The sequence below is a fragment of the Lampris incognitus genome, chromosome 15, assembly GCF_029633865.1.
Source record: "Lampris incognitus isolate fLamInc1 chromosome 15, fLamInc1.hap2, whole genome shotgun sequence".
Lineage (NCBI taxonomy): Eukaryota > Metazoa > Chordata > Actinopteri > Lampriformes > Lampridae > Lampris > Lampris incognitus.
In genome coordinates, this window is record NC_079225.1 from 24,923,129 (window position 1) to 24,947,682 (window position 24,554).

General features: G+C 42.6%; 1 protein-coding gene across 8 annotated transcripts in view; it reads left to right on the forward strand.

The window, feature by feature from the left end:
- The first annotated feature begins 414 nt into the window (after nucleotides 1-414).
- Nucleotides 415-24,554, forward strand: part of armc1l (armadillo repeat containing 1, like) — a 50,680-nt gene continuing 26,540 nt past the window's right edge. The window contains exons 1-9 of one of the 8 annotated variants that reach the window (XR_008811447.1): nucleotides 415-708; nucleotides 1,401-1,641; nucleotides 1,757-1,877; nucleotides 2,599-3,011; nucleotides 4,491-4,574; nucleotides 4,705-4,751; nucleotides 4,983-5,078; nucleotides 21,759-21,834; nucleotides 22,001-22,086. The gene's annotated coding sequence lies outside the window, so the exon portion shown is untranslated. Of the gene's footprint in view, nucleotides 709-731; nucleotides 1,642-1,724; nucleotides 1,878-2,598; nucleotides 3,012-4,490; nucleotides 4,575-4,704; nucleotides 4,752-4,982; nucleotides 5,079-6,068; nucleotides 6,236-21,758; nucleotides 21,835-22,000; nucleotides 22,088-24,554 lie in introns of those variants that run through there. The other 7 variants (XR_008811449.1, XR_008811446.1, XR_008811448.1 and 4 more) reach the window with 7 other exon arrangements.

Below are 24,554 nucleotides of genomic sequence, written 5' to 3' on the forward strand. Positions count from 1 at the left end.
GTTACTTATTTTATATTGTATTTTAAGCTTGTGCAGCACTTTGGTTCAACTGTGGTTGTTTTAAATGTGCTATATAAATAAACTTGACTTATGTACATGTGTGGTAGAAAAAAAACTTCAGAAAATAGGCTTGACATCACTTTATGTGTGTGGTTTCCTGTAGTGAGCAAGTTTCAGTTTCACGAGTGTTCACTGCAATGTTGAAATTGCTCTTCTGGCATATGTTCTGAAATACTAAACACTTAATCTCAGATTTGAACTAAGAGCATAAGGTGTAAATCTGCCATGCAGCTCCTGCTTACAATTGATACAAAAGTGCGATGGGGAAACAGTGCTCCACAGGATGGGAGGCAACTGTACAAAAACAGGAAAGAAAATCTGGGAACTGCTCTCACAGAGGCAGGAAGGGTCATGTTCAAATCGGCAGGGGCAGCAAACAGGGAAAAGGAAAAAAAGAGAAAGGAAAAGCCAAGGGGAGGAAAAGTTTATCCAAGAGTTACGAAACATCAACTTAGATTTATGAAAATACAGGGAAGGTTTGACAGACCATTTATTCTGTCTGATCCTCCCCCATCTACATAGTGCAACGAAACTATGGCAAGATGAGTCTTAAACTATCTATATAAGGCCTGGAATGTTTCAACAGACTTCTCCTGTCTGTGGAGTTCAGTTCAAGAGAGCTTCCCACAAAACAACCGGAAAAAAAAGGTAAGAGACCAGCCTAATAATCTTGTCTTTTCTAATCATACAAGGAACTCTACGCTGAACAATGCGTGTAAGCTTTTTGTATGTTGCTAAATGAAATAAATGTGCCTTTACTGCATTGCTCATTTTGTCATAAAATGACACGTCAACTGGCGAAGATGTTTGCACTTACCGCACCCGTGGGCGGAGTATGGGTTTTCTCGTTTTATAAAACTGCGATCTAAGACTGTATCACTATCGCTTTCCTTCCTTGCTTTGACTATGCATGACGCAGGGACAGTTTTTTCTTTTAATATGACACCTTCATTAAAAGGAGAAGCGGCATTTTCAGGGTGTAGAGCTTACATTTGTGAGTCCAGGTTAAATTTTATTACTTGCTCTTTATTTTCCTCGTTCTCTTTATCTTAGACAGGTTTTTTTTAAGAGCTTTTTATTTTGCATTTAGTTTTCAGCCCCTCTCATCTTCTCTTCAGGGGCTAGATGAGAGTGAGTTTTAGTGTGCTTTTCTGCTAACTGAGATCAAGTTTTTTAGACTTCATTTCACTCTGTAAAAATGGCGTGCTTAGTAGGATATTTTTTTTCCTATTTCAAGTCTCCAATGCTTATTTCAAGGTAGTGCCAGTAAAAAGTGTATTGACTTAACAAGTACACTTTCTTGAAATTTTTTTCTCAATTAGCTTGTCTCTTTTTTGCAGTTTTAGCTCCTCTCTTCACAGAAAAGATGTGAGTAATTAGGAGACTGAGACAGTATCGGGATGTAGATGATATGTAGGCGAGTCAGGGGTTTTTCTCAGCAGTACAACCAAGCTTAGTTAACTTATTAATATAGTCAGACTACACTGTTCAGCACTTCCATGTTTGGAGGACAAAAGACCTCCAACGAGTCGCTCAAACTAAAGGACTATTTGCCTAAAGACAGGATGACCATCTCTCTCTGTGAGTATTACTTCCTTTTTTCAGTTTCTAACAAAGTTTAATACAGTCAGTGTTGATTTGACAGTGTATAAAGCTCACCGTAGTTCTGCTTTTTAACATCCAACCTAATGCATAGGCTGGGCGTTCGCTATGTCTGAAGATAGACACAGCACACAGTTTGGATGGTTTTGTGCAAATGCTTGGAGAATAAGTGCAGACAAAATGCTGTCTGACCTGCTACATCCTGAAAATGAAAGGTTTGTTGATCTTAATTCTTTAAATTGATTAAGAAAGGAAAAATGTCAAAGTATTCTGAAAAACAGGATGAAATGGTGTATTTGGCATGTTTATTTTCAAGTTAGTTTAGTTTTAAGAGATTGTGTATTTATGCCTTTTTACCCTTAAAACATGCTTGAAGGCAAATTGGCCCTTTGCTCAGAAATGCTTTTCCATACACTTTTTATTACCATTACTGCCAGGACTAATGAGGTAACATCCAGTATAAGAAGTCAAATCAAATACTGTATTGCACAGATATCATCACATCTTGAAAACTAGATGAGGAATTGATCAGACTCTGGAAATTCATATGATGGATTTATTTTTTTAGAATTGAAAAAATAATTGGAAAAATATTGAAAGAAATGTAAAGAAAGAATTGAAAAGTTTCAGCCAAATAATATTTTATATACTCGTTAATTTTAGATACCTTTCTCAGATGGGCCCAAATAGATAGAGACCTTTTTACTCAAACTTTTGTGAAATCATTTTCAGTACTTTTTTCTTCAGCATCCTAATCATATATTTTATAAATCCATTATAATCCCTTTATCCTCTTTCAATGTTGTATTGTGTAAACACAACATCCATTGCATGTCTGTCCATCTTGGGAGAGAGATCCCTCCTCTGTTGCTCTCCCTGAGATTTCTTCCTATTTTTTTCTCCCTGTTAAAGGTTTTTTTTTTTTTCATTTTTTAGGGAGTTGTCCCTTATCCGATGTGAGGGTCTAAGGACACAATGTTGTATTGCTGTAAAGCCCTTTGAGTCAAAGTTGTAATTTATGATATTGGGCTATACAAATAAAATTGACTTGACTTACTTCTCACCGTCGACTGGCAGCCATCATTAGTTGGTCAGCAACCTTGCCCCACCTCCTATTTTAAAGTAAGGGGGACATTCACATATATGAAGGGGAAATAGAAATATCGCCAGCAAAAGATCAGAGATGTGAATAACGGGCCTTGGAGGGGGTGCTTCCCGTAACACCATGGAATGTATGATGCAAGACGTCGAGTTCCTGTCGTAAGACGTAAAGTGTTTTGCGTGATTACGCAGACGTCCCACGAGAAAAGGGGGCCAAAATGTCGGACACCGTACAAATTACAACAAAAGTAAGTTCAATGAATGACTGTTCATACAAGCAATTGATAGCGATCACTGTATAGGCCTACACACTTTTGCAGCTTCAGCAATTATTGTTGTTGTTTAGCATGAATTCGGTCGTTGGGACAAAAGATTTGTTAGTATGATGATTAGCATCTATTAGCTTCTAAACAACGTCGTGTCAAAACCTGTTGCGAGTATGATATATTGGAAATTGATTTGGTGTAGAATCTTAAAAGGAGGTTTTAATGTTCGACTGTTGACCTTGGTCAAACTAGAAGGACTTCAGAATACAGGTAGCTCTTAAATAAGTATAAGGAAAGCCGGTCCAAAAAAGTGGAGGACAACGGTAAAGAGGATCTACTACACAGGCCGTCTTTTAACGGCCTTGTGTAATGGATGCATACACTCCTCTAATACAATAAAACATGTCTTCCTAGGTGTAAGGGTCCTTTATGTAATGGTTTTAGCCCAAAAATGCCTATTTACCGACATATTGGGGGGGGGGGCTCTAACCGAAAGGTTGGGTGTAGCACCTGCTTTTCGGGGTATCTATGCACCACAATTTCTACACTCATAGTTACAGATATCTAATTAATTAAGGACTTCTAAAGACTTCTTACATTTGGTATTAAGATGGTGTGTACAGAACTGTGAAGAAATAGCAGTAGAAAGAGTAGTGCGGTAGAATGATAACTCAAACAGGAACAGAAAGTGCTGTTAACTGCTCCAGCACCAAAACTAGAACCAAATTCAGATATTACTAAAAACCACTACTTTCATATAATAAGACAAATAATTACAGCTTGAACGCCCCATACCCTGAATGCATACGTACAGTCTATTCATAATGTGGCATTGTTTCTCCCAGTTACTATTCATGGTTGGAGAAATCACAGATGGATAAAGTTTTGGACAGAAACGCCAGATGGATTTGCAGGTTTCTGCCTAACCTTTCCTGTTAAAACAAGCGAGGTGTAACAAGCCAGTTATTCTGTCTCTGCTACTAAACCTGCAAGATTAGTGATAATTAGCTGACTATGTTGAGTTCAGTGACCTGTGTCTGACCACACTGAAAATTACACTTTCCTTTTTCAAATACCACAATACATCCATCTCTTCACCTGGAGCAGTTGGCCTAATCCTAGGTCAATGCTGCACGTGGAAAAATCAAGAAATGTGATTTGATGAAAACATGGGCGCATTTGTTATTTATCAAATATCTATGATAATTTATAATCTTTGTTTTTCCTTAAAGTTTCTATATTTTCTCTGTTTTCAGCAGCTTCTACAAATCCCTGTAGTCTCTACATCATGTGACTTAACTTTTCTTTTTAAGAAAATCTTTTACATCTCCTAAGTTCTCTGTCAATAAAAAGGTTTTCTGAGCTTTCCGAGAACATTGATTAGGTCTGAAGGAAAAAAAATCTGTGAACAAATCAATGGCACTTTGATTTTTGACCATATATTTTCCTATGATATTACAGCTTTCGATCCAGTGCAAGGAAAATCCTGATGGGAATCCCGGGATAATAGTGTATGGGGATGCAACATTTCCCTTGCATCCTCAGGTGACTAAAGACCCAAAAAGATTCAAGTACACATCTAATATCACAAAGCATGTTTGTGTGTGTGTATACTTTCCTGTATAATGTATGTATTTTTGTTTGTTTTTTATTACTCCATCTTTTTTGTTATCAGGCTAAGCCAGGGAATTCTTCTTTTGGTGCTGCACAAGGATTCCACAGGTTACTGCCATTTTTACTGTGTTTGCATTATACTCGGCCTGTCATGTACAGTATTTATTAAAGGAATGCCATTTAACCTCTTACTGTTCAGTATATTTTGAATTGGACCACCAATCTATGCACCCAATCATCATCTATACCCATTTGACCCAATTCATGTTCATGGGGAATTGGACTACCTCTGAATCTATATCTGTTGAGCCGCCTTAACAGTTCTGTCTCTCTTTGCAGTGTCTCTACTTCTAGCTCTGTGAGACTAATCCAATCCGGTCCTGGTAACACTGAGGTTGAGGACATGGATGTTGAACCAACAGACAACAGCATCAGGTATGACATCCCATTTCTGTCTAAATCGAATAAGTAAATATCAATCAGTCAATCAAGTTGTATTTTATATTGCGCTTTTCTAGCTGCAACAGTCACTGAAAGCTTTTTCCAGTTAATTCATACACACACACACACACACACACACACACACACACACACACACACAATCTTCTGCTTTCTCATATAAATAATTATATGAATAAATCCGATTGGCGCTGCACCTTATGGAGTCTTAGTTTTTGTCAAAATTAGATGAATAGGTAGGTATGCCTTTCTGAAAAATCTACTACTACTTTCGGCTGCTCCCGTTAGGGGTCGCCACAGCGGATCATCCGTTTCCATTTCTTCCTGTCTTCTGCGTCTTCCTCCGTCACACCAGCCACCTGCATGTCTTCCCTCACCACATCCATAAACCTCCTCTTTGGCCTTCCTCTTCTCCTCTTCGCTGGCAGCTCCATATTCAGCATCCTTCTCCCAATATACTCAGCATCTCTCCTCCACACATGTCCAAGCCATCTCAATCTTGCCTCTCTTGCTTTGTCTCCAAACCGTCCAACCTGAGCGGTCCCTCTAATATAATCATTCCTAATCCTGTCCTTCTTCGTTACTCCCAGTGAAAATCTTAGCATCTTCAACTCTGCCACCTCCAGCTCCGCCTCCTGTCTTTTCGTCAGTGCCACTGTCTCCAAACCATGTAACATAGCTGGTCTCATAACCATCTTGTAAACTTTCCCTTTAACTCTTGCTGGTACCCTTCTGTCGCAAACCACTCCTGACACTCTTCTCCACCCACTCCACCCTGCCTGCACTCTCTTTTTCCACCCCTCTACTGCACTCCCCGTTACTTTGGACAGTTGACCCCAAGTATTTAAACTCAAATGCCTTTGTCACCTCCACTCCTTGCATCCTCACCATTCCACCGTCCTCCCTCTCATTCATACATATGTATTCCGTCTTGCTCCTACTGACTTAAATTCCTCTTCTCTCCAGTGCATACCTCCACCTCTCCAGGCTCTCCTCAACCTGCACCCTACTCTCGCTACAGATCACAATGTCATCCGCGAACATCATCGTCCATGGAGACTCCTGCCTGGTCTTGTCCGTCAACCTGTCCATCACCATTGCAAACAAGAAAGGGCTCAGAGCCGATCCTTGATGTAATCCGACCTCCACCTTGAACCCATCTGTCATTCCAACCGCACACCTCACCATTGTCACACTTCCCTCATACGTATCCTGCACCACTCCTACATACTTCTCTGCAACTCCTGACTTCCTCATACAATACCACACCTCCTCTCTCGGCACTCTGTCATAAGCTTTCTCTAAATCTACAAAGACACAATGCAACTCTTTCTGGCCTTCTCTATACTTCTCAATCAACATTCTCAAAGCAAACATCGCATCTGTGGTGCTCTTTCGTGGCATGAAACCATACTGCTGCTCGCTGATCGTCACCTCTCCTCTTAACCTAGCTTCTATTACTCTTTCCCAAATCTTCATGCTGTGGCTGATCAACTTTATACCTCTGTAGTTGTTACAGTTCTGCACATCGCCCTTGTTCTTGAAAATCGGTACCAGTATGCTTCTTCTCCACTCCTCAGGCATCCTCTCACTTTCCAGGATTGTGTTAAACAATCTAGTTAAAAACTCCACTGCCATCTCTCCTAAACATCTCCATGCCTCCACAGGTATGTCATCAGGACCAACTGCCTTTCCACTCTTCATCCTCTTCATAGCTGCCCTCACTTCCTCCTTGTTAATCCACTGAACTTCCTGATTCACTATCCCTACATCATCCAACCTTCTCTCTCTCTCATTTTCTTCATTCATCAGCCCCTCAAAGTATTCCTTCCACCTTCTTAGCACACTCTCCTCGCTTGTCAGCACATTTCCATCTCTATCCTTGATCGCCCTAACTTGCTGCACATCCTTTGCTGCTTGGTCCCTCTGTCTAGCCAATCGGTACAAGTCCTTGTCACCTTCCTTAGTGTCTAACCTGTCATACAACTCACCATACGCCTTTTCCTTTGCCTTTGCCACCTCTGTCTTTGCTTTATGCTGCATCTCCTTGTACTCCTGTCTACTTTCTTCATCTCTCTTACTATCCCACTTCTTCTTTGCCAACCTTTTCCTCTGTATAATTTGCTGTACTTCCTCATTCCACCACCAAGTCTCCTTGTCTTCCTTCCTCTGTCCTGATGACACACCAAGTACCTTCCTAGCTGTCTCCCTCACTATTTCTGCAGTGGTTGTCCAGCCATCTGGCAACTCTTCACTACCACCCAGTGCCTGTCTTAACTCCTGCCTGAACTCCACACAACAGTCTTCCTTCTTCAACTTCCACCATTTGATCTTCGGCTGTGTCTTCACTCGCTTCCTCTTCTTGGTCTCAAAAGTCATCCTACAGACCACCATCCGATGCTGCCTAGCTACGTTCTCCCCTGTCACCACCTTGCAGTCTCCAATCCCTTTTAGATGGCGCCTTCTACATAAGATATAGTCCACCTGTGTGCACTTTCCTCCACTCTTGTACGTCACCCTGTGTTCCTCCCTCTTCTTGAAATATGTATTCACCACAGCCATTTCCATCCTTTTCGCAAAATCGACCACCATCTGTCCTTCCACATTTCTCTTCTTGACTCCATACCTTCCCATCACCTCCTCATCACCTCTGTTCCCTTCACCAACATGTCCATTGAAGTCCGCTCCAATCACCACTCTCTCCTCCTTGGGTACCCTCTCCACCATGTCGTCCAACTCACTCCAGAATTCTTCTTTTTCATCCATCTCACACCCAACTTGCGGGGCATATGCGCTGATAACATTCAGCAATAAACCTTCAATTTCCAGCTTCATACTCATCACTCTGTCTGACGCTCTCTTCACCTCCAGCACGCTCTTGACATACTCTTCCTTCAGAATTACCCCTACCCCATTACTCCTCCCATTCATACCATGGTAGAAGAGTTTGAACCCACCTCTGATACTCCTGGCCTTACTCCCCTTCCACCTGGTCTCTTGCACACACAGTATGCCTACCTTTCTTCTTTCCATCATGTCAGCCAGCTCTCTCCCTTTACCAGTCATAGTGCCAACAATCAAAGTTCCAACTCTCACCTTCACATGTCTACCCTTCCTCCTCTCTAGCTGCCTCTGGACATGCTTTCCCCCTCTCCTTCTCCTTCGCCCAACAGTAGCATAGTTTCCACCGACACCCTGCTGGTTAACAGTACCGGTGGCGGTCGTTGGTAACCCGGGCCTCGACCGATCCGGTATGTAAGTCTTATTTATGATCCGCATATTTGATTTGGCAAAGATTTTACGCCGGATGCCCTTCCTGACGCAACCCTCCCCATTTGTCCGGGCTTGGGACCGGCGCTAAGGATGCACTGGCTTGTGCATCCTCAGTGGCTGGGTTGTATGCCTTTCTGAAAAATGTAAATTAATCAACAGTAATATATATATATATCTAGAGGCAGGAAGAAAAACTTTTATTACATGGCAGTACAAGCTTGTTTCCTGCGTCGCACACTCATCAGCTGCTAATGTCTCACTCATTAGCACTAGCACTCATTAGCAGCTGATGAGCGTGCGACACACAAAACAAGCTTGTACTGCCATGCATTAAAAGTTGTTTTCCTACATCTATATTGATATTCCGCTCCTCATTTGCTGAGCACTTTTATCAACACCATTGACGGTTTACGGAAAAAAGCACTATCTATCTATATATATATATATATATATATGTATATATTATCCATCCATCCATCCATTTTCCGAACCGCTTATCCTGCGCTCAGGTCGCGGGGCTGCTGGAGCCTATCCCAGAAGTCATTGGGCGTTACGCGGGGAGACACCCTGGACAGACCGCCAGACTATCACACATGGCCGACGTACACACACACACCCACACACATTCATACCTACAGACAATTTAGTATGGCCGATTTACCTGACTTACATATCTTTGGACTGTGGGAGGAAACCGGAGCCTCCAGAGTAAACCCACGCAGACACGCGGAGAACATGCAAACTCCACACAGGACAACCTGGGAGGACCCCCAAAGTTGGACTACCCCCGAGCAGGGCTCGAAATTAACTTTTTTCCTCAGTGTCCCACAACTGTCCCGAATTCTACTTTGTATTGTCCCGGATATAACCAACAGTGTCCCAAATTTTAATTCTTGTCGTCGCCCCCCCAATAATGCAGAATACATATAATTTGATCATTTTTTGTCACTTAATCATCACACCATTGACTCTGGTCCACCATATAAGTTTAAAATACTTATTCTTTTATTAAACATATGAATATTAGTTTCGGGAGTCGGCAGTATTGGGGCTTGCATCAGGGGGCTGTTTATTCAACCACCTCAGCATTTCTTTCTTCTTCTTCTTTTAACTGTCGTTGATGATGGTCTATCACTCTGGCTCTATGAATGTTGCATTGGCGCAAGTCAAGCAGCAGCCACTGGCAGAGTGGATGACGTAGAATGCATTCTATGATTTGCACGAACAGGCGATTGACTGCCCTATCGTGAGGTGCCGCAAGAACGTAAGCCTTCTGTAGTTTCGCCGTTCACACGTTTTTATTAAATTATTCAAACGACAAAGTAACTTCTAGATACTCATAATTAATGACTTTGCAAATAACACCTATTTCGAAGTTTACTTTGACATTTTTTTTCACTGTCCCGGAATTGTCCCAGACAAAATATATTTGTGTCCCAGTAGGATTTTTTATGGTCCCCGGGACATCGGGACATCATTAATTTCGAGCCCTGCCCCGGGGGCTCGAACCCAGGATCTTCTTACGGTGAGGTGACCGCGCTAACTACTGCGCCACCATATACACACACACACACACACACACACACACACACACACACACACACACACACAGGCTTGCAAAAGTATTCATACCCCTTGAACTTTTCCACATTTTGTCATGTTTCGACCACAAACATAACTATATTTTATTGGAATTTTATGTGAAAGACCAACACAAAATGGCACACAATTGTGAAGTACAAAGAAAATTATACATGATTTAAAAAAAATTTTTACAAATAAAAAACAGAAAAGTGCGGTGTGCAAAAGTATTCAGCTCCCCTGAGTCAATACTTTGTGGAACTGCCTTTTGCTGCAATTACAGCTGCAAGTCTTTTGGGGTATGTCTCTACCAGCTTTGCACACCTAGAGACTGAAATGTTTGCCTATTCTTCTTTGCAAAACAGCTCAAGCTCAGTCAGATTAGATGGAGAGTGTTTGTGAACGGCAGTTTTCAGATCTTGCCACAGATTCTCAATTGGATTTAGGTCTGGACTTGGACTGGGCCATTCTAACACATGAATATGTTTTGTTTTAAACCATTCCATTGTAGCCCTGGCTTTATGTTTAGGGTTGTTGTCCTGCTGGAAGGTGAACCTCCGCCCCAGTCTCAAGTCTTTTGCAGACTCCAACAGGTTTTCTTCCAAGATTGCCCTGTATTTGGCTCCATCAGTCTTCCCATCAACTCTGACCATCTTCCCTGTCCCTGCTGAAGAGAAGCACCCCCAGAGCATGATGCTGCCACCACCATGTTTGACAGTGGGGATGATGGTGTGTTCAGAGTGATGTGCAGTGTTAGTTTTCCGCCACACATAGCGTTTTGCATTTAGGCCAAAAAGTTGAATTTTGGTCTCATCTGACCAGAGCACCTTCTTCCACATGTTTGCTGTGTCCCCCACATGGCTTCTGGCAAACTGCAAACGGGACTTCTTATGGTTTTCTTTTAACAATGGCTTTCTTCTTGCCACTCTTCCATAAAGGCCAGATTTGTGCAGTGCATGACCAATAGTTGTCTTGTGGACAGATTCCCCCACCTGAGCTGTGGATCTCTGCAGTTCGTCCAGAGTCACCACGGTCCTCTTGGCTGCATCTCTGATCAGTGCTCTCCTTGTTCGGCCTATAAGTTTAGGTGGACGGCCGTGTCTTGGTAGGTTTGCAGTTGTGCCATACTCTTTCCATTTCCAGATGATGGATTGAACAGTGCTCCGTGAGATGTTCAAAGTGTGGGAAATCTTTTTATAGCCTAACCCTGCTTTAAACTTCTCCACAACTTTATCCTTGACATGTCTGGTGTGTTCCTTGGACTTCATGATGCTGTTTGCTCCCCAATATTCTCTTAACAAACCTCTGAGGCCGTCACAGAACAGCTGTATTTGTACTGAGATTAGATTACACACAGGTTGACTCTATTTAGTCATTAGGTCAACATTCGATCATTCAGCAATCATCAGGCAACTGGTTGCACTCAGACAAAAAGGGGGCTGAATACTTTTGCACACCGCACTTTTCAGTTTTTTATTTGTAAAAAAAAATTAAAATCATTTATAATTTTCTTTGTACTTCACAATTGTGTGCCACTTTGTGTTGGTCTTTCACATAAAATTCCAATAAAAAATATTTATGATTGTGGTCGTAACTTGACAAAATGTGGAAAAGTTCAAGGGGTATGAATACTTTTGCAAACCACTGTATATATATATATCACCCTGTGATGGCCTGGCGGCCTATCCAGGGTGTCTCCCCGCCTGCCGCCCAATGACTGCTGGGATAGGCTCCAGCATCACCGCGACCCTGGGTAAGGATAAGCAGTTTGGATAATGGATGGATATATATATATATATCAATACAGATGCAGGGAAAAAAGTTTTAATATATAGCAGTACAAGCCTTTTTCGTGCATTGCGCACCCATCAGTTGCTAATGTGATTCAGCAAAGAACACACCTGTTCCATGTTGGTGTTCTTTTGTTGAATCACATTAGCAGCTGATGAGTGCATGACACATGAAACAGGCTTGTTCTGCTACGTATGAAAACTTTTTTCCCTGCATCTGTATTGATATTCCGCTCATTAGTTGAGCACTTATAACACCACCATTGACGGTTTCCGGAAAAAAAATGCTATAATATATATACACTACCGTTCAAAAGTTTGGGATCACCCAAACAATTTTGTGTTTTCCATGAAAAGTCACACTTATTCACCACCATATGTTGTGAAATGAATAGAAAATAGAGTCAAGACATTGACAAGGTTAGAAATAATGATTTGTATTTGAGATTTGTACAGGGTAAAAGGGATTCTGAATAAGGAAGGCTATCACTCCATTTTGCAACGCCATGCCATACCCAGTGGACAGCGCTTGATTGGAGCCAATTTCATCCTACAACAGGACAATGACCCTAAACACACCTCCAAATTGTGCAAGAACTATTTAGAGCAGAAGCAGGCAGCTGGTATTCTATCGGTAATGGAGTGGCCAGCGCAGTCACCAGATCTGAACCCCATTGAGCTGTTGTGGGAGCAGCTTGACCGTATGGTACGCAAGAAGTGCCCATCCAACCAATCCAACTTGTGGGAGCTGCTTCTGGAAGCGTGGGGTGCAATTTCTCCAGATTACCTCAACAAATTAACAGCTAGAATGCCAAAGGTCTGCAATGCTGTAATTGCTGCAAATGGAGGATTCTTTGACGAAAGCAAAGTTTGATGTAAAAAAAATCTTATTTCAAATACAAATCATTATTTCTAACCTTGTCAATGTCTTGACTCTATTTTCTATTCATTTCACAACATATGGTGGTGAATAAGTGTGACTTTTCATGGAAAACACGAAATTGTTTGGGTGATCCCAAACTTTTGAACGGTAGTGTATATATATATATATATATATATATATAAAAACTTAGCACAAAAAGTAAGGAAATGTGTGTTTGGTAGATTATTTCTTTGTTGTAACAATGCTTCTTGGCAATATATCTTAAATCAGGCAGCTGATTGTCAGCACCTGGGGTACCAGAAGCTCAAAACAAGAGTCAATAGCAACAGCAAAATAAGCTGTTTGGCATTGCATTGGCAGAGAGGATTTGGCACATCTTTCATGGGTACAACCCACATACTCAGCTCTGCTGCTCATCCCACAAATGCATGTTCCTTACAAATGTGGCACCATTTAAAAGGGAAATAAACAGGCTTTCCAACGGTATAAGATTTATTGCCAAGAAGCACTGTTCCAACAAAGAACTAATCTACCAAACTCAAATTTCCTTACTTTTTGTGTTAAGTATATATATCAACACGGATACAGGGAAAAAGATTTTAATACCTGCAATGTATTAAAATCTTTTTTCCTGTATCTGTGTTGATATTACACTCCTCATTAGTTGAGCACCTACAACACCATTGACGGTTTCGGGGAAAAAAATGCTGTGTGTGTGTGTATGTATATATATATATATATATATATATATATATATATATATATATATATATATATATATATATATATATATATATACTACCGTTCAAAAGTTTGGGATCACCCAAACAATTTTGTGTTTTCCATGAAAAGTCACACTTATTCACCACCATATGTTGTGAAATGAATAGAAAATAGAGTCAAGACATTGACAAGGTTAGAAATAATGATTTGTATTTGAAATAAGATTTTTTTTACATCAAACTTTGCTTTCGTCAAAGAATCCTCCATTTGCAGCAATTACAGCATTGCAGACCTTTGGCATTCTAGCTGTTAATTTGTTGAGGTAATCTGGAGAAATTGCACCCCACGCTTCCAGAAGCAGCTCCCACAAGTTGGATTGGTTGGATGGGCACTTCTTGCGTACCATACGGTCAAGCTGCTCCCACAACAGCTCAATGGGGTTCAGATCTGGTGACTGCGCTGGCCACTCCATTACCGATAGAATACCAGCTGCCTGCTTCTGCTCTAAATAGTTCTTGCACAATTTGGAGGTGTGTTTAGGGTCATTGTCCTGTTGTAGGATGAAATTGGCTCCAATCAAGCGCTGTCCACTGGGTATGGCATGGCGTTGCAAAATGGAGTGATAGCCTTCCTTATTCAGAATCCCTTTTACCCTGTACAAATCTCCCACCTTACCAGCACCAAAGCAACCCCAGACCATCACATTACCTCCACCATGCTTAACAGATGGCGTCAGGCATTCTTCCAGCATCTTTTCATTTGTTCCGCGTCTCACAAACGTTCTTCTTTGTGATCCAAACACCTCAAACTTGGATTCATCCGTCCACAACACTTTTTTCCAGTCTTCCTCTGTCCAATGTCTGTGTTCTTTTGCCCATCTTAATCTTTTTCTTTTATTGGTCAGTCTCAGATATGGCTTTTTCTTTGCCACTCTGCCCTGAAGCCCAGAATCCCGCAGCCGCCTCTTCTCTGTAGATGTTGACACTGGTGTTTTGCGGGTACTATTTAATGAAGATGCCAGTTGGGGACCTGTGAGGCGTCTGTTTCTCAAACTAGAGACTCTAATGTACTTATCTTCTTGCTCAGTTGTGCAACGCGGCCTCCCACTTCTTTTTCTACTCTGGTTAGAGCCTGTTTGTGCTGTCCTCTGAAGGGAGTAGTACACACCGGTGTAGGAAATCTTCAATTTCTTAGCAATTTCTCGCATGGAATAGCCTTCATTTCTAAGAACAAGAATAGACTGTCGAGTTTCAGATGAAAGTTCTCTTTTTCTGGCCATTTTGAGCGTTTAATTGACCCCACAAATGTGATGCTCCAGAAACTCAATCTGCTCAAAGGAAGGTCAGTTTTGTAGCTTCTGTAACGAGCTAAACTGTTTTCAGATGTGTGAACATGATTGCACAAGGGTTTTCTAATCATCAATTAGCCTTCTGAGCCAATGAGCAAACACATTGTACCATTAGAACACTGGAGTGATAGTTGCTTGAAATGGGCCTCTATACACCTATGTAGATATTGCACCAAAAACCAGACATTTGCAGCTAGAATAGTCATTTACCACATTAGCAATGTATAGAGTGTATTTCTTTAAAGTTAAGACTAGTTTAAAGTTATCTTCATTGAACAGTACAGTGCTTTTCCTTCAAAAATATGGACATTTCAATGTGATCCCAAACTTTTGAACGGTAGTGTGTATATATATATATATATATATATATATATATATATATATGAAACATAAGAATTAGTCAATAACTTGTGAAATAACTGAATATTTAAAAAACATGCATGAGGAAGCGTGGCGGTCTATTCCGTTGCCAACCAACACGGGGATCGCCAGTTCAAATACCCATGTTACCTCCGGCTTGGTCGGGCATCCCTATGGAAACAATTAGCCATGTCTGCAGGTGGGAAGCTGGAGGTGGGTATGTGTCCTGGTCACTGCACTAGCAACTCCTCCAGTCGGTCAGGGAGCCTGTTCAGGGGGGAGGGGGAACTGGGGGGAATAGTGTGATCCTCCCACATGCTACGCCCCCCTGGTGAAACTCCTCAATGTCAGGAGAAAAGACTCAGCTGGAGACTACCGGACTACCACATGCCTCCTATACATGTATCGGAGGCATGTGGTAGTCTGCAACCCTCCCCAGAGTGGCAGAGGGAGTGGAGTAGTGACCAGGACGGCTAAGAAGAGTGGGATAATTGACCAGGTACAATGGGGGTGAAAAACAAACAAAACCAAAACATGCAGTATATAGTATGATTTGATGTCATTCATTTACACAACAATTTAGTTACTTTTAATTTAATAGGTCATATTTCAAAATAGCTTTTTGAATTATTTCACATTTCATTGATCCAATGATCTATCCATCTAGCTAATTAGCTAGACAGCCACACATTCAGCAGCCACCTTATAATGTACTCCTATGTAGTACCAGACAAGACCCCCTTTTGAGTCATGTAGTTGAATTCTTTAGAGAATGGCATATATGTGGCATATATACCAAGTCCATTTGCACTTGATTCAACTCCTTTGGATAACCATGACCTGGATGAATGAGAACATTCACAGACATTTTTAGAGAATGGATTTAACAAGGTGCTGGAAACATTCCTTAAAGATTTTGTGCATGCTGACTCGACGGCATCACACAGCGCCTGCAGGTTTGTCGGCGTCGCAGCAATGCTGCGAACCTCCTGTTCCTTCCCAAAGGTGCTCTATTGGATTAAGTTTTGGGGACTATGCAGGCCATTGGAGTAAACTAAAAACACTGTCATGTTTGTGGAACCAGCGAGAGATGATGTTTAATTTATGACATGGACCATTTTCCCTGCTTGAAATAGCAATTTGGAAAACAGATTGATTATGGCCTAAAAGGAGTGGTGACCAATCGTATGCCTTTTTTTCTGACCCAACACTACATCAGCTTAGTTTACTGATTAACACATCTTCAACCAGATGAGGGAGAACTAATCAGTGACATGAGCTGATGTAGAGCTGGGTTGGAAAAAATCCTGCATAAATACAGCCATGCATAGCACATGGATGGACACCACTGCCATAAAGGGATTCACATGGTCAGCATCAATACTAAGGTATGATGTGGCATTCGAATGATCCTCAGTTGGTATTAAGGGCCTTAATATGTGCCAAGAAAACATTCCTTGCACATTTACACCACTACCAACAGCTTGTACCATTGATGTAAGGATTCATACCATTTACTGCAAATTCTGATCCTACCATCTTGGCACACATAAGGCCCCTTCATACTATAATGTGGGTATTTTGTAGAGGACCACTGAGACAGAGAGAGACACACACACAAATACCTGGGTTGTGCACACTGGCTTGGATTTTCTGATATCAACAGTCACGATATAGTTCATGAATGCAACACAGCTCAAACTAAGAAGGGCCAACTAACTCAAAACAGCAAACAATTTTTTCTCAGACTAAATTTATTATCTTGTTTTCATCCATCTAACGTCCGCAATGCGGCTGGTGTGCGCCTAGGGAGGATCCATCTCATCTTCAATGCAATAGATGGAATGGAAGTAGGCATTAGACTAATTACTGCCTGTTTGGAGCTACACCTGAGTACCAACACAGCCACAGTCTCTTACCCCAAACAGACTAAGACTCACACACCCCTAACCATACATACCAACTGAGCCATCATTTGAATGCATCAACGTACCTGCGCATTGCTGCTGACCATGTGCATCCCTTTTTGGCAACATTCTACCCTTTTTCCAATGGCTACCTCCAGCAAGATGATGCAACTTGTTACAAAGCATACATTATTCTCAAGCTTCCATGAACATTAAAGTGACCTCAGTGTACTCCAATAGCCTGCACTCTTACCAGACCCCAACCTAGTAGAGGAACTTTAGTATGAGGTGGACTATGATTCCGACAAATCTGCAGGCACTATGTGACGCTACTGAGCCAGCATAGACCAAAATTCGTAAGGAATGCTTCCAGCACCTTGCTGAATCCATACTGCAAGGAATTCCGATCAGGAGGAAAGTATCCTTGTCAGTACTAAATAAGCTTACCTAAAGTGACCTCTTACACATTTTTTGTCACACAACTAGATTCATTTAACTAGATCAAAAAGGCATATTTATTTAATTTTGACAAAAATAAAAAAGCTGTGTGGGGGTTCAGTGTACAAATATCTTGCAGAACAGGCACAAGAGGTTAGGTGGATGCTGACACAAACTCAGAAAATGTGGGTTTTAGTAGATTCTAATTGCTGGCTATAAAAAGGCTCTGGCTGAATTGAGATTCTCTCATTGATGCACTGCAGCTCAATTATGCTAGTTGTGTGTTGGAGGACCAGAGGATTCAAAACACACCAATTAAAGAGACTTAACATGTTTCACGCTAATATTATATTATGGCCTTTGCTTTAGACCGTTTTAATTTTGTGGACATGAAGCAGTCAATCAAGTTAACGTGATTTTAAAAATGTATTTTCACACTAATCAACAATTTCATAACAAACATGACAAATGTAAATATATAAAAGAAAAAAAAGAAGTTGTTTTATCTTTCGTGGCAAGGGTGCCACCATCTTGCAGTAATATAAATTGTGAAATAGTTTGCCACTAATAACCAGCTCTTCCCCCTTCACTGATATTTTTAAAACCCGTCCAAAGACCCATCTCTTTTATTTAGCCTCTTAATTGTCATTATGACACACCTGACCACTCTCTGGCTTTTAATTGTATTTCATGGGTTGTTTGTGCAATGCTGCTTGTGCTATAATTTCACGAAGATGCTATGCTGTTTTCACTCTACTTATTTGCTCTTATTTAATGTCTGTGTTTTTATGTGATCATTCCTGTGTTTTTGTTCGATTGTAATCATTTTAATTTCTTTGTAAAGCACTTTGGTCAGTTTGTGCTGTATAAATAAAACTGACTTGACTACTATAACCTGTGACGTCACGGGGTTAATTGGCTTGGCTGAGTTCAACAGTAGCGATAGTGACAGCGATAGAGACAGTCAAAGTTCGGGACGAGCCACGGGACAGGGAGGCCACTATTGTATTGCTACTAGATGTAAAAAATGAGTTTTACAGGGTTACAGCCAGGGGACAAAGCAGTCCAGTCTCGTAAATGTCTGCTGAAACGGAAAACTGTACTGAATACGCCCACTGTGTATTGATGACATAGAAATTGAATGAGAGTAGGAAGGCCACTGCACTGTTTGCCGTGGTCATTTGAGTACAGGTAGTCCACGGGTTACGAACGCCCGACATACGAACTGACCTAGGTAAAGCCTATTATTAAAATAAAAAAACCGAGTTACAGACAGGAATTTCCAGATTTCCAGGCAGCGTAGCGGTCTATTCTGTTGCCTACCAAAACGGCGATTGCCGGTTCGAATCCCCGTGTTAACTCAGGCTTAGAAGGGCGTCCCTACACAGTTGGCCATGTCTGTGGCTCCCCAACCGTTGAGCGGCACGGTGGCGCAGTGGTTGGCGCGGTCGCCTCACAGGAAGAAGGTCCTTGGTTTGAGCCCCGGGGTAGTCCAATCTTGGGGGTCGTCCTCTGTGTGGAGTTTGCATGTTCTCCTCGTGTGTGCGTGGGTTTCCTCCCACAGTCCAGACATGTAGGTCAGGTGAATCGGCCGTACTAAATTGTCCCTAGGTGTGAATGTGTGATGTCTGGTCTGGCGGCCTGTCTACCCGCCTGCCGCCCAATGACTGCTGGGATAGGCTCCAGCATCCCCGCGACCCCGAGTAAGGATAAGCGGTTTGGATAATGGATGAATATATGAGTTACACATAATAGTTCGTACTAACGAACGGACGGACGGACTACTTCGCGCGACGCTCTAAACACTACGCGGTTTTAGGCGGCTCGTCGACCCAAGGGAGAACAACGCCACGCCGTCGCCGCCATTAAAGTCGGATCGCATGAACGCTGTGTGCGTTGTCACTTAAATCTTGCGTGTGTTTACCCTCGTAATCGTGGCTTCAGAGCATAAACCTGGTGCAAGGGATGGTGATGCACAGAAGAACAGGAAAACGATCGCTTTGATGTGTACTCACCACCATTGTCTGTTATCAGTCTCGTGACGTTCTGCCCACACTCATTGCAGAACGTTTTCTCAAATGCCTTGAATTTGCTAAGGACTTCACTCTTCCGTTTCAGAAAGTATACCTTGCAGCATCTAGAGTAATCATCGATAAAAGTCACAAAACATTTTGCTCCACCTATAGATTCAGTCTGCATGGGACCACAGACGTCACTATGGATCAGCTGCAACTTGCGTTTGGAACGGATTTCTCCAACTGGCTTGTATGGCTTTCTAGACAGCTTGCCTTCCACACGTGTGTGTGTGTCGGCCCTGTGATTGCCTGGCGGCCTGTCCAGAGTAGTCTCCCTGCCTGCTGCCCAATGACTGCTGGGATAGGCGCCAGCATCCCCGCGACCCTGACAGCAAGATCTGCAGTTTGGACCTTGAAACAGAGTGCTGCTCCGTCGATCGGGAGTTGTAGCCGTGTTCACGTGGAGGTCTGCACGCTATGACCATGTTAAATAAAGACAAGTGAAAGAATACTTATCTGTCCAAGTATTCATTGGCACTGAAGACAGTGGTGATACACATTTGAGGGTAGATTCACCAGGAGCTGCTGCTCCTTTACGGCAGACATTTTAGAGTGCTGACGTAGGCACTGCAGAGGGTTTCCGGGGTGGAGCCATGTTTGCAGCAGCCTAGCGGTTAGCTGGTTGCCACGAGAGATTGTGCTGTATCGGTGTTGTTATGTGTGGCGAGTAAACGGAATTGACTCGACTCGATCTCTCCGTCTCCTCATTCCTGCACTCCCACAACATAACATTTATTGGTGACGAGGATCAATCCAGAGGGCAGAGAAAATATGTCTCATTGACTATATGAGGCAGTGTCACAGGCATACCTGGATCCCTCGGAGGGCATCGGCGCGCACTCCACCAGGGAGGTTGCGTCCGCCAAGGCTTTGCACGGAGGAATGACGGTGGAAGACATTTGCACTGCAGCTTCGTGGTCTTCCCTTTGCGCTTTCATTAGTTTTTTTTTACGGGATGTCTCCCAATTTTATATGATTCATTCTGTACTGAGTGTACTGACTGAATGATTTCTGGGATTCGTCTGTGCCTTAACTTACCTGCTATTGACAGGACGCTTCAGTGTTTCACCTCCGACCTCTTTCATTGAACGCATTGCCACCTCCAACACGTCCACCTCCGGCCATCGTATGCTGAATGTGCGCACCATGTTGATGTGTGACCAAGATAGTCCCGATTAGCCTCCTGACAACAGATGGCTGTTAATGGGGGTAACAGCCACACTGACATCAGGTAGTGTTGCCGACCTGCTCTTCGCCCTAAAGCACCATCCACCTGCTTCCCACGCCGTATCAACTCGGATGCATAAGCAAGCTGACAGAATGAAGAATTCTGACATTAAAGAAATGACTCAGTACTTTTCTCCGTTTCAGCGACAGTTTATGAAATGGACTGTTTTGGCCCTGGCTGTAACCCTGTAAAACTCATTTTTACATCCAGGAGCAATACAATAGTGGCCTCCCTTTTGTCTTCTTCTGTCCTTTCACTGTCTCTACTTTTGTATCTGTTGAACTCGGCCAAGCCAACCAACCCGTGACGTCACAGGTTGTAGTACTGCAAGATGGAGACGCCCTTGCTTCTTTTTTCCCCCTTTATGTTTACATTTATCATGTTTATTATATAATTGTTTATGAGAGTGGAAATTGTTGTGTCTTCCTTAGAGTATTGCCCAACCTATACTGCTAGGTTTACAATATAAATCAGAGACAGATTAGCCGTCATGACATCCGATAGTTTATTCACAACTGTCATGTCACTCCTCGTCACCCGTAATATCAGTACCCTAGTCCCCCCCATAGGTGGCAGTAACGGACCAGGTATAATCACAATATATACCATCTCCTCCCCATAGGTGGAAGCAACAGACCAGGTATAATCACAATATATAACAGAAATATAATAATACATTCCTCCCATAGCCCAAAGAGATGTAGGTCAGGTGAATTGGCCGTACTAAATTGTCCCTGTGTGTGTGTGTGTGTGTGTGTGTGTGTGTGTGTGTGTGTGTGTGTGTGTGTGTGTGTGTGTGTGTTGGTCTGGTGGCCTGTCCAGGGTGTCTACCCACCTGTCGCCCAATGACTGCTGGGATAGGCTCCAGCATCCCCGCGACCCTGAGAGCAGGATACGCAGTTTGGATAATGGATGGATGGATGGATGTTAGCTTGTTTGACTGCTTCATGTCCACTTTAAGTGTTATGTGTATTCTACAGTCAACCGATGCAGCTACTACCTTGCCACTTGATTATTGAGATGCATAAAATATGTTCATTTCTCACGCAGCCATGTGAGACCCCACGATGAGGACGCTGTTCCCATGGATGTTGACTAGCATGAGGACGCTACTGTATGTTTGCTGGTATGTAAGAAACGAAATCAGGTCCAGGCATCTGAAAAAATATAGATCCCGTTTGCTTCACCACCAGTCTGTCAAGACTACAAATATCTTAAATGAGATTTCTGACAATGTGTCTCACCATTTTGTCTCAATTTCTTTCTCCTTCCTCCCTCCCCTCTTTCTCCAGATCCGTCAGATGACATGGTGCAATTTGAAAATACTGAAGCATTAATATTAAATACACAAAATAAAAAAAACTAATAAAAGAAAGTGTGGTGAGATTTTTTTTAGGTTTTTATGTCAGTCACTTGACAAACTAGAAAACTCGTAAGAGAGAAATCAACTCCTGCAATTGATTCACAGTTACTGTTGGTTTTATTTGCATTAAAATGAACAAGTTTACTTTCATGAACACTAAGCACATGGCAAATAATAATGACTACTTTTTTTGTTGTTGCAAGATTTATTTTTATTGGAATCTGTCCAACAAACTGCACCAAACACTGTCCTCTCCTAACACACATGCTGTTACGGGCTGTGCAGGAGGACCCAGACGACCCACTCGGGAGGCGGAGGACTCTTCAGTAACGTTTATTGAAAAGTAACCAAGACAGAAAATAATAAGGGAGAGAGAAATGCGGGATGTGTATGGCTCTCGGGTCGTTTTGTTTGTGGGGTGTGTGAATATGCTATGTGTAGTGACAGGCTGTTAAGAGACATGTTAATGTGTCCTCGGCTGATATACAAGAAGGCTAATACTGTACTACTGTTTTATGTTAAGTAAATAAGTGCAATATTATAATTGTGCCACTGTGAGGCGCTAAGGCGCTGGGTATAGAGGACGCATCTGTTCGGATGTTGTTGAGTGATAGCTGTCACCGTCAGACTGATGTGTGTACAGCTCGCTAATAAATACGTCAGGCTTGGCTAAATGTTTCCTCATCTCCACCGTCCATCGTTTCTCCGAATGCAACGTTAGCTGCAACAGTATTATAACGTAACAGGTTATGGGCCCAGGAGTCGTTCGGAAGAAACGTTTGTTTTCCACTGTTTAGAAAGTCGCAACGAACCGCGTGCTAACGGATTGCTAGCTAGCAAGAAGAGCAAGCTAGCATCATGGACCAACGAGGAACAAGCAGGCTGCCTCGACTGACGTTCGACGGAGATGAGTAAGGGACCAGACACACAGGACACGTCACGTCACGTCGCCATCAACACTCCGTCAACGTTACTTTTGACCTGCCTCACAGCGCACGTCTTGTCACGTCATGTTCAGCCCACGCGCAGCCGACGAAGGGCTGTAAAAACAGCATCACTCTTGTCGCGTCAGCGCGAGCACTCCATCTGGTCACTGAGAGAGGTTTCAGTGTGATGCGTACATGTTTTTCAAGAATCCCCCAACGTTTCGTTGATGGACATCTATAGCTCTGACAACGACTCCAAGAGGATAAATTCTGAGTCTCATCACCAGCCAGTCAGACTAGCTTTATCTAGTCAGAAAGGCACGAACCGAGGAAGCCTTTTGGATGAGAGGCGAAACGTCTTCACGGATAAAACCAAGTCCAGTTGCACTTGATTCAACTCCTTTGGATATACATCCATCTATGACTAAAGTAGGCATTGGTGGAATAACCACAGAATAAGTCAGCATGCCTTTGATTAAAATAATCATTGCTTGTGGGATTGGTTGATTACTGCGTTGTATTGTTTATTAGTACAAACCAGATTGTATTTTCCAAGGAAAGCATCATATGTTAAGAAATTTCCACGACTATCCAATAGATGCAAAATGGATCAGATACCTTTCCCCATCCAGTCTTTGTAATAGAAAGATTTTCTCTTGATTAATATGCATCTGTTATTCCATATTGGGACTGTGTGTGGGGTAAAGTTGTGCTTGTATATCAATTTCCAATAACGGAGGACTTGTTGATGAAAAGCAGATAGCTTAACAGGTATGTAGAGCAGTGCCTGTGTCATTGCTGATGTTTATTGAGCCACTGCAGACACCGTACTGAGGAACACTCAGTTATACAGGTTACCGGGTGAGGGCCCGCGAAGCGATAGTGATGGATGCCAGCTACACGTATGTCGTCTTATTGCATCCTCGTCGTGTTGGTTAATAAACCAGGTTATGAGTACTAACCCTGCGTCATTCATGAGAACACGAAACATGGTGTCAGAAGCGGAAGATTTTGGAACTTTCATGCACATTTTTTCGGCCGATACTTTTTATTTTTTCTAGCGAGGACAACGGAGCCACCTAGCCTACGGAGCTAATCAGCGAACATGGCGGACGGATTTCGGCGGCCCGACCCTCGTCTTTGATGGCAACATCAGTGAAAACTGGCGGATCTTCGAACAGGAATATGACGTTTTCGTCGCGACGGCGGCGGCGCTCTGACAAGCCAGCCCGCACCCGTGCATACATTCTCCTCAACTTAGCAGGACCAGAGGCCATTGAACGCGAACGGTCTTTTGTGTATGCAGCAGAAGTGAGAGCACCCGGCGAGGGAGGACAAGTCCTCGTTCCCGCTGAATCCAAGGAGGATCCCGAATGCCTGAAAAGACAGTTTCGTGAGATATGCAGCCCACGGTCCGACATTACAATGGAAAGACACAAGTTCAACACACGCAATCAGAGGGCTGGTGAGTCCATTGAATCATATGTCAGTGACTTGAGAATAGAAGTTAAAAGCTGCAACTTTGGAGATCTATGTGAAGAGCTCGTTCGGGACAGA